Genomic DNA, 17,117 nt, shown 5'->3' on the forward strand with positions numbered 1-17,117 from the left:
GGGTTTTTTGGACTGTGTGGATTCGATGGCCTGGCACATCAGAGCCACAAAAATATGAAGCTTTGGTAGATACTGGGTCGCAGTGTACTCTAATGCCATCGGGACATGTGGGGGCAGAACCGATTTCCATTGCTGGGGTGACGGGGGGATCACAGGAATTGACTCTGGTTGAAGCCGAGGTGAGCCTGACCGGGAAGGAGTGGCAGAAACTTCCAATTGTGACCGGCCCAGAGGCTCCATGTATTCTGGGCATAGACTTCCTCAGGAATGGATATTATAAAGACCCTAAAGGACTCAGATGGGCTTTTGGAATAGCTGCAGTGGAGACAGAGAACATTAAGCAGTTGAACACCATGCCGGGACTATCAGAGAACCCATCTGCAGTGGGACTCCTGAAGGTAGAAGAGCCACAAGTACCTGTTGCCACCTCGACAGTGCACCGTCGGCAGTATCGGACAAATCGAGATGCCGTGATCCCCATCCACAAGATGATCCGTGAGCTGGAGAGCCAAAGGGTGGTCAGCAAAACCCACTCACCCTTCAACAGCCCCATCTGGCCTGTGCGCAAGTCTGATGGAGAATGGAGACTGACTGTGGACTATCGTGCATTGAATGAAGTGACTCCACCACTGAGCACTGCTGTGCCGGACATGCTGGAACTTCAGTACGAGCTGGAGTCCAAGGCAGCGAGGTGGTATGCCAGTATTGACATTGCCAATTCATTTTTCTCCATTCCTCTGGCTGCAGAATGCAGGCCTCAGTTTGCTTTCACCTGGAGGGGCGTGCAGTACACCTGGAACGGACTGCCCCATGGGTGGAAACACAGCCCCAACCATCTGCCATGGGCTGATCCAGGCTGCACTGGAGAAGGGTGAGGCTCCGGAACATCTACAGTACATCGATGACATCATTGTGTGGGGGAAGACTGCAGCTGAAGTGTTCGAGAAAGGAGAGAGGATCATCCAGATTCTGCTGAAAGCCGGCTTTGCCATCAAGAAGAGCAAAGTCAAGGGACTTGCCAGAGAGATCCAGTTCCTGGGAGTAAAGTGGCAGGATGGACGGCAGCAGATCCCCACTGAGGTCATTGATAAGATCACAGCAATGTCTCCACCAACCAGCAGAAAGGAAACACAAGCTTTCCTAGGAGCCATAGGTTTTTGGAGGATGCACATTCCTGAGTACAGTCAGATCGTGAGCCCTCTCTACCTGGTTACCCACAAGAAGAACAATTTCCACTGGGGCCCTGAACAGCAACACGCCTTTGCCCAGATCAAGCAGGAGATTGCTCATGCAGTAGCCCTTGGCCCAGTCAGGATGGGACCAGATATAAAGAATGTGCTTTACTCTGCAGCCGGGAACAACGGTTTGTCCTGGAGCCTTTGGCAGAAGGTGCCTGGGGAGACCTGAGGCCGACCACTGGGATTCTGGAGTCGAAGTTACAGAGGATCTGAAGCCAACTACACTCCCACAGAGAAGGAGATCTTGGCCGCCTATGAAGGAGTTCAAGCTGCCTCAGAAGTGATTGGCACAGAAGCACAACTCCTCTTGGCACCCCGACTACCAGTGCTGGGGTGGATGTTTAAAGGAAAGGCTCCCTCCACCCACCATGCCCCCGACACCACATAGAGCAAATGGACTGCCCTCATCACACATCGTGCCTGTATTGGAAACCCAAATCGCCCTGGGATTTTGGAGATAATTACAAACTGGCTGGAAAGAGAAAACTTTGGTCTCACGGACAAAGAGGAGCAGGAACAGGTGACACGGGCTGAAGAAGCTCCTCCGTACAACCAACTGCCAGCAGAAGAAACACACTACGCTCTTTTCACTGACGGTTCCTGTCGCATCGTGGGAATGAACCGTAAGTGGAAAGCAGCCGTTTGGAGCCCCACACGACAGGTTGCAGAAGCCACTGAAGGAGAAGGGGGATCAAGTCAGCTTGCTGAACTCACAGCTGTTCAACTAGCCCTTGACATTGCTGAAAGAGAGAAGTGGCCAAAGCTCTACCTCTACACTGATTCGTGGATGGTAGCCAACGCTCTGTGGGGCTGGCTGGAAAGGTGGAAAAAGGCCAACTGGCAGCGTAGAGGAAAACCAGTCTGGGCTGCTGATGAATGGAAGGACATTGCCACTCGTGTAGAGAAGCTGCCTGTGAAAGTCCGCCATGTAGATGCCCATGTTCCCAAGAGTCGGGCTAATGAGGAACACCAAAACAACAAGCAGGTAGATCAGGCTGCCAAGATAGAAGTGTCAAAGATAGATTTAGATTGGCAACACAAGGGAGAGTTGTTCCTAGCCCGATGGGCCCATGATGCCTCGGGTCATCAGGGCAGAGATGCCACCTATAAGTGGGCCCGAGACCAAGGGGTGGACTTAACCATGGACAGTATTTCTCAGGTTATCCATGACTGTGAGACATGTGCTGCAATCACGCAAGCCAAGCGGGTGAAGCCCGTATGATATGGTGGGCGGTGGTCCAAATATAAATATGAAGAAGCCTGGCAGATTGACTACACCACCCTTCCCCAAACCCGCGAGGGCAAGCGCTATGTGCTAACCATAGCAGAAGCCACCACTGGATGGTTGGAGACCTACCCTGTGCCACATGCTACTGCCCAGAACACCATCCTGGGCCTGGAAAAACAAGTCCTGTGGAGACATGGCACCCCTGAGAGAATCGAGTCGGACAATGGGACCCATTTCAAGAATAGTCGTATAAGCACCTGGGCTAGAGAACATGGCATTGAGTGGGTGTACCATATTCCTTATCATGCACCAGCGGCCGGGAAAGTTGAACGGTGCAATGGCCTGCTTAAAACTACCTTGAAGGCACTGGGTGGGGGAACCTTCAAGAACTGGGATATTAATTTAGCAAAGGCCACCTGGTTGGTGAGCACTCGAGGTTCCACCAACCGAGCAGGTCCTGCCCAATCTCAGCCCTTGCAAACGAGAGAGGGAGATAAGGTTCCAGTGGTACACATGAGAGGTACACTGGGAAAAACTGTTTGGATTAATCCTGCCCCTCCGGCAAAGACAATCCCATCCGTGGGGTTGTCTTCACTCAGGGACCAGGTTGCACCTGGTGGGTGACACAAAAGGATGGAGAGACCCGATGCATACCTCAAGGGGACCTTGTTTTGGGGTGAACTACCCATGACAATGTGGCTGTATCCATATTTGCATATATATATATATATATATATATATATATATATATATTTAACAGTTAAAACTCAATGTAGTATGTTGGTATGGGAAAAAAATTCGGAGTGGATAATGTTGGGGGTTAGGTTTGTTCCTTCTTTCTCTAAAGAATTTTTTCCCCATAAGTTACCAAGAAGACCAAGTGTTGGATACTTGAGAGTACTTAACCGAAACAAAGAGGTGGACAAAAGGTGGAAGGGGGAGATAATGCAGGTAAAAGACAGAGCTCGAGGCAGTTGCGGGCTCTTCTTTTTCCAGCGTTCAGGGAGAGAACGGCTGTTGCTGGCTGGAAGAGTTTCATTGTGGCCAAAGGGATCCAGTCCTGGGAAATCTACTATCACCGGTTCAGCCTGAATCCTGAGTTTTCTGTGCCACCCGCGGGAGCTGGGCTGGTTCTGCCTCGCCTTCGGCTTCTTTGGCACTGCTCTTCTTGCTACAGTGTGACCCTGCACCCCCTGCGCTGCCGGGGCATCCTGCCCCTGCCTGCCGGGACACCCTGCCATCCCAGCTACCAGCCCGGGACTTTTCCACTGTTTCAGCTTGGTGCTCTGAGGATCCTGCAGGGACACCGAAACCAAACTGCCCTGGGTTTTGTGAAACAAAGCCCTCAGGGTTCTTGGTACTGTTTTCGTTTGTTATTAATGCTGTAGTTGTTTGGTGGGGGTTTTTTTGTGTGTGTGTGTTTGTTTGCTTTGTAATACATACTAGTAAAGAACTGCTATTCCTATTTCCCAAATCTTTGCCTAAGATCCTCTGATTGTAATTTATAATTGGAAAAGGAAAAAAAAAAAAGGGGGGGGGGGGGTTTACACTCTCCATCCCAAAGGAAACTGCAGGGGTTTTTTTATTACCTGGCAGATACCTGTCTTCCCAAACCAAGACGCAGCTGATAATTGTTTTGTATTTGTATTTGTATCTCTATTGTAGTAGATGTAATGAATAAATTCATTTATAAAATATTGTATGTTATAAATCTGAAATTGTCACTGGAAGTCTGGATTCCAAAAGCAGCACAAGGCATCTCCAAAATTCCAGGATCTGTTGTGCAACTGTGAAATAGCAGAATTTGCAACAGAAGTGGCAAGGCTGAGTGGGAGATAGCCCATTCATCAAGGGTGGACCTCCACTTCACAGCTGATCAACATCTGATATCAATCTTGGTGGAAGGCATCTGGAGATTGAACAGATCAGCATCCCAATGCAAGGTTCCCAGAATGCCTTTCATACTGCCAAGAAACCCTTTCAAAACCCAACTCTGAAATAAAGAAATACATGAATATGCAGACTCTCAATAGACATTGCCTCTGGGCAGAAAAACTGTATAAAATCTGTGCTCCTTAAACCAGCATTCATGAACAAGGTTGCTGCTGCTCCTCTGTCCACCCAACATTCGATCGATGTTGTCCAATTTTATTGTGGCTGTCTCAAATTGATTTTAAAATTTGCTAAATAAATTCTTTAATATTGGATTGGCTATTGATCATTTATAACAGATTGGTGCCATGACTTGGATACAAAATTGGCGCTGCAGAACCCCTTTGTCCAGGAGGCACCCCCGCTGATTTTTTCGGCGGCCTGGCAGAGCAGGGAACCCTTAGCACCTATTGTATCACAAACAAATTTAAGCCAGAAGCCACAATAAAAGAGGAGGTCCTGTATCCAAGAAACGTCAAGCAACTCAGGGAAGACCAAGGGAGGTCTTCCAAAGCCGCTGCTAAAACTTTCACTTGTAAAATCTCTCCGTGCATGAAGAATCCACGCAAAAAAAAGAGCTGTAAGTATTGCTGGTTGAGTGTGTGTGATTGGGTGAGTGAATGAGACGTGACCTGGTCACGATCCAAATGTGGACCTGAAAGCCACAGTTCCAATCTCCCATGAGGGAATTAGTCGGCTGACGGGGAAGCGAGTCGGGAAAAATCTCATTTCGCTCGTAAAACCAAAACTCGGGGGTGTTTTGAAAAACCGATCAAGAGAAGCTAAAAGATAAAGATACGTTCCTCTGAGTTCGGGAAACTGGTAAACCTTTTAGCTATGGGCTTGGTGAAAACCCAAGACACAAAACAGAAATCCATCACTGGCTGAAAACCCACAGCTCAGCTCGCTGAAAGAATAAGTAATCCTGCAAAAGCAAAACCGAATTTGTGACAAAATAGTTTGAGAAAAGATCCCGGTTCTTAGTGGGAAGTTAAGAAAGGACACAGCACAAATTCTGTTAAAAGTAAGTTTCCAAGTTCAAAATAATAAAGAATGAGGAAAAGAAAAGGCAAGCTCTAAAAAAACCCCAAGGAAAAGCGTACCTTGGAAAAAAAAAGCGGTGCTCTCAAAATCCCACGGGAGAGCCCACTAGGATGGATGCTAGAACATTGGGAGAAATGTTCTAGGAGAAAGAGTAAGTCTAAGAAAAAATGGTTTACTACTGTATAAGGATTTGAAAAAGTAAAAAAATAAAGAGTCATGTAATTTAGCCCACATTCGGTACATTTGAAAAACAGGCCTGCAAGACATTATGCAATTACATGAATAATAAAGAATTGCAGAACCATGAGGAAAAGAATATGCTAAATTATGAGTAACATCTAGGATTGGGTTGTTTGCCATGAAAACTAAAAAGGAGACCTTGGCTCAGAGTGATGCATGGGATCCCCTTGACCATCTCCCTCCCCCATATCTCGTACATGCACCGCCACCTGTTCAGGCTAAGGCACCTCCATCCGCATCCCGGGACCAATGAATCGGCCCGTACCAGCACAGAGTCCATCGCCCAGGGGTCCGATCACTGGATCGGATTGAGCCCCCATTTCCCTCCTTCCCCAGAGTGCCCAGGAGACATCTCAACTGCCTCCCCCACTCCTGCCCCTACCCCCAGACAGGCCATCAGCCCAGGCATCCCTCCTCACACCCCTTGTAGTCCCATCAAAACCTCCAGCGCTGCCTTCCCAAATTCCAGAGGCACCGCACTCGCAAACCCTGGGACTACAATTCCCACAAGCCTCCTTGCATCCCCCCATCTTTGTTTCCCTCTCAAACATCAGAAGTATCTCCTCCCTTGGTGCAAATCCAGATTCCCCCTCCACCGCTTTTACCTCCACCCCTGTCAGTCCCACAACCCACAGGAGCCAGAAAGCCAGTCCCAGTGAGTTCTTCACCAGCAAGCAGGACCTGGTGCAAGGCAAAGCAAATGAATGAGGAGGGATGAGAAAAAAACAGAAAATACAGGCTAAGGTACTAGTCGCAGCTGTAAAAAAAGTACAAAAGCAAGAATGCTCCCGGGAGACAGTAAAAACAATGCAGAGAAAACAATCAAGTCCTTCAAATAAAAACTTGGAATCTAGAAATGAACCCCCAGAGTGTTTTTACTGCAAAAAGAAAGGGCATGTGAAAAAAGATTGCAGAAAAAAATAAAGGATGAAAAGATTTTTCAGGAAGATTAGGGGTGTCAGAGACTTTTCATTTTGGAGACGAAGACATCTAATGAGCCCTTAGTAAAGTTAAAACTAAGTCTCCAAAGAAAAACAGTAACATTTTTGGTAGATACAGGGGCAGAACAAAGCACTGTGCAAAAACGACCCCCAGGTTATCTTATAAAACAGAAGAAAATGTTAATCATAGGTGCAAAGAAGGATCCATTCAAAGTACCCCTGATAAAAAATGTGGAAATAGAATCTGATAATAAAATTTGTTTAGAGAATTTGTTACTAGTGGAAGAAGCAGATTACAATTTGTTGGGGAGAGACATGATCATAGCTCTAAGAATAAATTTGACTGTAAAAGACTCACAATTGGTGGTAAGCTTATATAAGCAAACTACAAGGATGAGGATAAAATTGATCCAAAAGTATGGTATTCACAAGGGGAAGTGGGGAGGTTGGAAATTCAACCAATTTCAATTGAAATTGAAAAACCTGAAGAACCTATTAGAATTAAACAATACCCTATATCCATTAAAAGGAAGAGGGAGTTGAAACAAGTCATAGATGAATTAATCAAAAATGAGACCTTGGAGCCTTGTATGTCAAGGCACAACACACCCATCCTGGCAGTCAGGAAAACGGATGGGAGCTACCAGTTGATGCCGGACCTCCGAGCAGTCAATGAAAGAACAAAAACAAGGTTTCCCATGGTGGCCAATCCCTATACCCTTCTGAACAGGGTCTCCCCAGAGGATGTGTAGTACAGTGTAATAAATCTGAAGGATGCTTTTTGGACTTGTCCTCTGGCTGAGGAAAGTCGAGATTATTTTGCTTTTCAATGGGAAAATCCTGAAACAAATAGAAAACAATAACTCAGATAGATACCTTTATCTCAAGGATTTGTGGACTCTCCTAACCTCTTTGGCCAGGCCCTTGAACAGTTATTAAGTCAGTTTGTGCCTGTAGAGGGAACTAAGTTGTTACAATATGTTGATGATTTATTGGTAGCTGGCCCGAAGGAAGAAGATGTAAGAATGCACCATCTCATTGTTGAATTTTCTATGAAAAAGGGAATTGAAGGTTTCCAAATCAAAATTACAGTTTGCTTAATCAGAGGTAAAGTACCTAGGACACTGGATATCAAAAAGTAAGAAAAAATTAGATCATGAGAGGGTGGCAGGAATTACAGCTCTGCCCCCTCCACAAACAAAAAAAGAAATCAGACAATTGCTGGGCTTTTGAGATACTGCAGACAGTGGACTGAAAAATATAGTGAAAAGATGAAGTTTCTTTATGAAAGACTGAACACAAATAAAGTGAAGTAGACAGAACAAGACAAATTCAAATTTAAAAGATTAAAGAAGCCTTGATAATTGCTCCTGTGTTAAGTTTGCCAGATGTAACAAGACAATTTCAATTGTTATAGATGTTAGCAATCACACTGCCCATGGTATTCTAACCCAGGACTGGACAGGAGTAGAGAAGCCTGTAGGATATGTTTCTAAACTTCTGGATCCAGTGAGCAGGGGATGGCCCACTTTCTTGCAGGCCATTGTGGCAGTTGCTGTATTAGTGGAAGAGGCAAGAAAGGTAACCTTTGGGGCACCCCTGGTAGTTTACTCACCACACAATGTGAAGAGCATTCTGCAACAGAAAGCAGATAAATGGCTCACAGATGCCAGGCTCCTGAAATATGAGGCCATCCTAATGCACTCACATGGTCTGGAACTGAAAACGACAGCTGCTCGAAATCCAACCTAGTTTCTGTTTAGAGAGGCACTGGAAGAAATCTCCCACAACTGCACAAAAGTAATGGAACTGCAAACAAAGGTAAGACCAGATCTGGGAGTAAAAGAGTTAGAAGAAAGAGAAAAATAGTTTGTGGATAAGTCAGCAAGGGTAGTAGAGAGAAAATCAGGATATGCCATAGTAGATGGTAAATCAAGTAAGGTGGTAGAATCGAGGTTCCTGAATGCAAATTGGTCTGCCCAAACCTGTGAATTATATGCAGTGCTAAAGGCACTTAAAAGATTAAAAGGGAAAAAATGTACCATCTTTACTGATTCAAAGTATGCCTTTGGAATTCCACATTTGGTAAAATATGTAAAAAAGAGGTTTAATTAACACTTGAGGATGAGGGTTAATTCATGGAGAAGTGATAAATCAAATTTTGAAGGCAATCAGGGAAACTGAGGAAATCTCCATTGCCCATGTCAAAGGACACCAAGTAGGTATGCAATTTCAGACTAGGGGAAATAATTTTAGCCAAATTATTATTTTATTATTTTATTATTTCATTATTTTGCCTCTTGACAAAGAGGCAAAAAAAGCAGCGTTACTCACAGTAAGTATACCTGAGGTCAAGGAAGACGGGACTCTAGAATATCCCCAATACCCCTCTCAGAAAGAAATTGAAGAATTTGAGAAAATAGGAGGGAAGCTAGAGGAAGGGAAATGGAAATTACCTGATGGGAGAGAATTGGTATCAAAAGTTTATACTAGAAAAACTTTGAAAAGATTGCATCAGCAAACACACTGGGGAGCACAAGCTCCAGCAGAACACTTTTTGAAATTTTTCGGATGTAAAAGAATTTATGAATTGGCCAAATAAGAAGTGCATAGGTGTATGATCTGCCAGAGAGTCAATCGAGCTAGATCCACACAAACAGCATTAGGAGGATGTCCAGTCGCCTATCGCCCGTTTGAAAGGATCCAAGTGGATTTCACTAATTTACCTAAAGTAAGAAAGTACAAATTCTTATTAGTAATAGTGGATAAATTACCATTGGGTTGAAGTCTTCCCCAAGGCAAGAGCTAAGGCTCAAACAGTGTCAAAGGTACTACTGGAAGAAATTATCCCTCACTATGAGATAGTGGATCACATTGATTCTGATCAAAGAACACATTTCACTTCCAAAATTATTAAACAAATTGCAGAAGCCTTAAAAATCCAATAGCAGTATCACACCCCATGGCACCCACAAAGTTCAAGACAGGTAGAAAGAATGAATCCGACATTGAAAGCTCAGTTATCTAAACTAATGACAGAAACTAAAATGTCTTAGGTAAAATGCCTTCCTCTAGCTCTGCTGAACATAAGAACTATGCCTCACTTGGGGATGAGACTGTCACCATTTGAAATGCTATACAGAATGCCTTACAAATACAGAATGCCGGTTCGGCATCCTCAAATAGAAGATGCCCAGATTCAACCATATTTAAGAACCATAAACAGGAGTTAACAAGACCTACAGAGATATGGGCTAATTCCTCAGAGCACCCCCTAGGGATTTGCTATACACAAGATAAATCCCAGAGATGAGGTCTTGGTAAAAACCTGGAGGGAGATCCCCCTGACACCTCATTGGGAAAGTCCTTTTACTGTCCTTCTTACCACAGATACAGCAATCAGAACTGCAAAAAAAAGTTGGACTCACATGTCACGAGTAAAGAAAGCCGAGCCTTAAGGCACTGCCCCGAAGTGGAGAGTGCCTTCATCTCCTGGAGACTTGAAGATCAAGTTACAGCATCACCATAAATGACCGAAGAGGATCAGATAAGTTGTGCAAAACCAGATTGTGAATGTTTTCCCTTTGTTCATTTTAAGTGTGTATACTGTAAACAGATCTGGGTGTTTCATTGTCAAGTGGGGCACCGGCCAAAGGGTTTGTGTACCAAGTGTTTGGAGGAGGAACAAGAGGAGACTAGCCATCTTGTAGTACTTTCCATTTGTGTGAGTTTACTGAAGTTAGATTCTGCAGAGTGGTACTCAATATATAAAAAAGGAATAAAAGGACAATTAAATGCAGAGGCAGAAGTGCTCGCAGTTGAGTGCCGAAGGGCAATCAAAGTACCTTGCCACACAAATACTATCAAGTTGTCCTGGTGGGGTGTCTTTAAGAGGAAGTTTGCAGTTCGGACAAACAAGACCCCTGAAGCATATGCCTGCTGCCGAGAAGATGAACTACCCCGCTGCGGGCTGCTACCCCGTAGGCAATGGGAAAGGCAGAAGAGTATTCTGGTGGGGAATCCTAGTAGTCCTGAGCCTAATCCTGAGCCAAGCAGAGAGTTCTACCCCAAGAACCCGCAGAGGCTGAGCCCCATGAAAAGGTGAAACAGTGCTTGCAGATTGCAAAAAAAGACAAATGTCCACAAAAATCCTGAAGTATCAGGCACATTATGATTGCCAAGAGGGTAAGAAAATGAGGTATTATTTCTTCAATGGCACCTGTTATAAATGATCAGAGCCAATTTCCAAAATCAAAGATTTATTTAACAAATTTGAAAAGCAATTTCAGAAAACGCCACAATAAATCAGGACAACATCGATCGAATGTTGGGTGGACAATCCGGGATCAGCAAAGGGTGCTTCTCTGGAGTACTGCCCACAAATTTGGGGTCTCAGGGTAGGTGTTTTATACCATTTTTCTACCCTGAGGCATAAACAAGACGGTAACAAAGAACCCGAAGAACATGACATCACGTACATAACATAATCATTGAAATGGCTGGTGTTCGCAAGGGATATCTGAAAGAGTTTCCTGAGAAATTGAAAAGACGTCTGAATGAAAAGTCTCCGAATCGTCTGTCAGAAGGTTTCTGTCGCCCTCCGCCCAGATTGGTATCGGATCTCCTGATGAACTGTGAAGATGTGGTCAGCCCATGCTTAATGGGCCGTTTCCCGGTTATCTCTCTGGCAGATGTCGAGGTAACACCTTTGGACTGTGAAAGATTGTGGTATGCAAAGAGATGCCCTGGAACTGTTTCCAGGAATTCAGGGGTTTTTACATTCCACTGCAAAGTTTAATACACACAATTTTAATCCACAAATTTAATACTATGTATCTATTACAGCACTCAATTTCAAATTTGTGAATTGGAAAAAGGGGTAGTGTGCCACGACCCGAGGGCAATTACTAAAGACAGGCAGTCTAGAGTTCATGAAATATACAAGCGGGAAACAGAAAAGATGACAACTATTCCAGTTTGTGACTGATGCCATCAAACTGTGTAAGTAAGGAAGAAAAAAAAAATCTACCTTTTTGAGATACTATCAAATCAATAGGTTGTGTTATGACAAGAATAAATTAGAAATGTGTACTATATGTGAGAAAATGTATTAGGTAAGTAAAAACCTAAAACATGAAAAGAAAACACTCTCAAGAAATATACCCATAGTATTAGACCTCCTCAAGAGTGATGATGATAGAACATGCTTACAATTTGATGAAACATTTTGTTTCTCAAAGAATAAGGAAGGGCTAGACCCTAGAAGTAAGATACAAGTGCTAATTCAAGAATTGAGAAGACAGGAATCAGAGGCAAATAAAATATATCTAATCAAAAATACTGTGAAGTAATACAAGAGGAATGGGATAATTATGACCAATCCAAAAATGATAAAAGGAAAATAAAACTTACAGGGCACCATTAGAGTAAAAGAAAATTTTGGTAAAATGTACACATTAAAATGGTTTGCTAAGAAATTGTATCAAATAAAACACAAATGTATAAATAAAAAAGTAGGGGACTGTAGTAGATGTAGTGAATAAATTCATGTATAAAATATTGTATGTTATAAATCTGAAATTGTCACTGGAAATTTGGATTCCAAAAGCAGCACAAGGCATCTCCAAAATTCCAAGGTCCATTGTGCAACTGTGAAATAGCAGAATTTGCAACAGAAATGGCAAGGCTGAGTGGGAGATAGCCCATTTATCAAGGGTGGACCTCCACTTCACAGCTGATCAACATCTGATATCAATCTTGGTGGAAGGCTTCCAGAGAACAGATCAGCATCCCAATGCAAGGTTCCCAGAATGCCTTTCATACTGCCAAGAAACCCTTTCAAAACCCAACTCTGAAATAAAGAAATACATGAATATGCAGACTCTCAATAGACATTGCCTCTGGGCAGAAAAACTATATAAAATCTATGCTCCAAAAACCAGCATTCATGAACAAAGTTGGACAGCACCGTTGCTGCTGCTTCTCTGTCCACCCAACATTTGATCAATGTTGTCCAATTTTATTGTGGCTGTCTCAAGTTGATTTTAAAAATTGCTAAATAAATTCTTTAGTATTGGATTGGCTATTGATCATTTATAACATCTACTGCAACATTTTGGGTCTACTATTTGAAAATGGGTAGTGGACAATCTAAAGGGGACATTCTGATGAACTTGGTGGCATTTTGCAAGATTGGAGAACCAAGGAGAATTCAGTTTAGTATCGTAATCAGTGGTCTATTGAGTATTTAGTACTGCAATGAGTTGTTCAAACTGCCCTCTGGAAAAAAAGTGGCCACAAAATGGAACCTTGAACATTGTTACAGGTGGTTTTTTTTGTTGTTTTGTTTAGTTGGGTTTTTTTTTTGTTTGTTAGTTTGTTTTTTTAATATGGGAACAGAAATGGGATGAGGTTATGTATGCTGCGATAAATTCTTCAATTTGCGGAAACAGACAGAATGGCAGAAAAATTGTGGCTATAATCCAACTCCCTCAGACTCTTTTGTGCTGGCTCTTGAAAAGGAGAGTCAAGGAAAAAGGTTAAAATGCTATTGTTCTATGTTCAGCATAGAACAAATTTGTTCTGAACATCTCCCAAATAAGGAGGATGATTTAGATCCTATAGGTCAGTCCTATCCTTTATATCTTAGGTCAGTTCTAATTGCAGCTTAGAGAGGAGAACAAATAATCAGGCTGCCAAGACTGATATTACGAGGGAGCTGGCACACAAGGAGGCAGATTTAGCACACACAGATGAGAGGATAGAGGAGATAGGGAGGATGGATCCAAGAGAAGAGGTTTTTTGTCTGGTTGCAGGGAGAACTAGAACTAAACGCAAAGACACAACAGTAGCTGCCTCCCTTGGATGGTAGGTGGCAATGGTCCAACCACAGTAAAATTGTTGTTTTCAATAACAGACCTTAATAACTGGAAGTCAGTCACCTACCTTCTAATACTCAAAAAACTCTCCAAACTAAAACAGACGGTTGCAATTATAGAAGGATTTCCAAAGGAATGGTTCCCCTGGGGAAAGGAAGGCAGCACCTTGAACCCCCCTCAGGAGACTTGGTATTAATCAATGTGCTGCTGTAATAAAAACAGGCATTGGGAAAAGGATTGTCTGCAGCTGAAACATAAAAGCGCTCCTCTTGTGGCCATCAGCAATGATGACTGTGGGAGACCAGAGGATTCTTCCCTAGCAGAACCTTTGCTCACAGCTAAGCTGGGAAATGAGGAGGTAAATGAGGAGGGAGTATTTTTAGCAGAGACAGGATCTAGTTACTCTCTGCTAAATATAGGAAAAGGAAACCTGAATAATGATTCTATAACAATCATTAGTGCAACAGGGAATTGCAAATCTTAGCTGTTTTTCAAGCCCATTGATTTTGAAATAGGAAAACAAACTCACCTTTTAGTATCTATCCAATTCACCAAAGCATCTCCTTGGGAGAGATTTATTGGAAAAACTAAATGCTGAAATCCAGTTTTGAAATGGCAAAATACAGGTTATTATTCCACAACCTCATTATGTGGAAGCCTCTATTTTTGTACTAGTCTCTGTAATTGGTTATGATCCATCTGCTAGTATCACTTGAAGATGCAGTGATTCCAATAGTCTGGGCTGGAGAGGTGACTGGGCCATCCAAAAGAGCAAAGTATGTAAGAATGAAGTTGAAACCTTAAGAGGGACTGGTAAGACAAAAGCAATCTCCTTTGAAAATAGAAAGTCATAAGGGGTTATTTCCCCTTGTGGAAAAATTTATAAAATATGGCCTACTGAAGAAATGTGAATTCAAATTTAATACCCCTATTTTGCCAGTTAAGAAGGCAAACAGAGGATTACCTAGAGATGTAAATAAGATAGTAGAAGATATACATCTGGCAGCAGCAAATCCTTATACCTTCCTAACAAGCTTGGGTGAAAAATAAAAGTAGTTTACAGTTTTAGATTTGAAACAAGCCTTTCTTTGTGTCCCTTTGAGTACTGAAAGTCAAGAGGTTTTTGCTTTTGCATGGGAAAATCCAAACACAGGGAGAAGAATCCAACTTGGATGCTACTACCACAGGAGTGGTATTTAAAAATAACCCCACTGTGTTTGGAAATCACTTAGCAAAAGAACTGGAGGAATGGAAAAATCAGAACCCTCCTGGAGTTTTGTTACATTATGTAGATGACATTCTGATTGCCCCTGAAACTAAACAATAGTCTTGGGATCAGAGTGTGGCATTGCTGAATTTTCTGTGACTAAGTGGATCCAGAGTATACAAAGACAAAGCACAAATAGTCCAGACCACATTAACCTACTTGGGATTCTAAATCCTCCAAGGGCAAAGCAGGCTGGGACAGGAACAAAAAGAAGCAATTGGCCAACTTCCACAGCCACAAATGGTGAAGAGGGTTATGTGCATTTCTTGGGATGGTCTGATGGTGTCACCTGTGAATCAGCAATTATGGGTTGCAAGAAAGGCCACTGTCTGAGCTCCTGAAGACAGCTCAGGAGGACCAAACTTACCTCATGGTTACCCACCTGGACTTGGTTAAAACATTTGTTTCTAATAATCTCCATTAATAATTGCTTAGGTGTTTTATCTTGCATCATGATTCAGTGCTATAGCTGTTGTAGTGCCTTATGCTTAAAAATGAGATACAGATAGCAATAGACTAGTTCCCATAAGGAACTTAGTCTCAAGAAAAGGGAGGACTTGATAGGAGCAGCAGAACAGAACAGAATTTTGCTCTTGTAAGGACAGTCAAACAGAACAGCACAGCCTTGGAGAAGTAGATAGAGGATGTAACTTAGGCAAGCAAGAGTTGTGCAAATTCATGCAAACGCAAGCCGGATGCCAGCTCAGCTCTGCAAAGCTGATAAAGCAGAAGTTTTGCAAAACAATAATATTGCATTTACTCACAAGTAGGGGTTGAGGAACAACAGCGTAAAAAGGACTTTAACAGGAAGTTAAAAGACAGACACCAAAGAACCCCATAAGGACTTCCGCTAAGAGCACAACTGTGTAAAATAAAGTAAAAAATATATATCAGATAATCAGGGATGAATATGTAATCACTGTTAATGATAAAAGCTCTGTTTAGCTGATGCTTGGGGCACTTGACTAGAGGAAGGATCCTCTGAGTGACCAGTGTGCTGCAATAAGGAATGCCTGATTCCTAATTCTCAAAACACTGTTAGAAATCTTCTGTCTGGCTGATTTTGGTATCACTTCAAAAGCCTCTCAGAAACTTAATTTGTGTTTCTCATTAATAGCTATTGTTTATAAACTAACACCAAAAAGATTCGGGCTATTGATGTTCATGCCCAATCACTAATTAGCCAGCAGTGTTTTGTAGAATGAGGGTTGAGGTCAATAGTAGGGAATAAGCCTCCATTGTAGACTGCAGTTGCTCCCTGGAGTTTGCAAGGAAATTTGCAGCATCAAGGAGAAATACGGTGAGTCAAGGTTATGTCAGAGCCTTCCACTGATTTTGCTAGTTTCTTATGGAGGGGGACTGTCCAGCAAAAACCATGCTACAGTTACAAACTAAAATAGTATCCCAGTGGAAAAAAAATGCAAAATACTTACTGTATTGATTAACTGAAAAACACTGGAAAATAATGCTCAAGAACCAGGCAGTTTTCTCCTCATTTTCTTTCAGGGATTCTGAAAGGAACAAGCAGGTAATGATTAGTAAATGCAGACCCTTCATGCAGGAATAACCATCTCTTTGGATGTATCTCAGTGCAGATGGAAAATATGTGGTTCCAGAATTGTGATACAAAAAGACTTTCCACTAGCTGCTTGTGACAGAGCATCAGATTGCTGCTTGTGTCCTTTATTTCTGTCACGGAATAAAAGAAAAAAGAAACAGTGCTTTTCACACAACACATATTATATCACTTTATGCAGATCATGTGACAAGCCACAGAATCACAAGGTTGGAAGAGACCTTCAAGACCGTTGAGTCCAACCCACACCCTAACACCTCAACTAAACCATGGCACTGAGTGCCATGTCCAGTCTTTTTTTAAACACATCCAGGGATGCTGACTCCACCACCTCCCCAGGCAGACCATTCCAGTACTTTTTCCATAAAAAAAGTTTTTCCTATTTTCCAACCCATATTTCCCTTGGCGCAGACTAGGACTGTGTCCTCTCGTTCTGTCAGTCGCTGCCTGGAGAAGGAGACCAACCCCAGCTGGCTACAGCCACCTTTTAGGAAGCTGTAGAGGGTGATAAAGTCACCTCTGAGTCTCCTTTTCTCCAGGCTAAACATCCCCAGCTCCCTCAGCCGTTCCTCACAGGGTTTGTGTTCCAAGACCCTCACCAGCCTCGTTGCCTCCTCTGGATGTGCTCAAGCATCTCAATGTCCTTCCTAAACTGAGGGGCCAGAACTGGACACAGCACTCAAGGTGTGGCCTCACCAGTGCCCAGTACAGGGGAAGAATGGCCTCCCTGCTCCTGCTGGCCACACTATTCCTGATCCAGACCAGGATACCTT

This window comes from Chamaea fasciata, unplaced genomic scaffold (genome assembly GCF_029207755.1).
Source record: "Chamaea fasciata isolate MVZ Bird 193981 ecotype frontalis unplaced genomic scaffold, bChaFas1.0.hap1 SCAF_4, whole genome shotgun sequence".
Taxonomy (NCBI): Eukaryota; Metazoa; Chordata; class Aves; order Passeriformes; family Sylviidae; genus Chamaea; species Chamaea fasciata.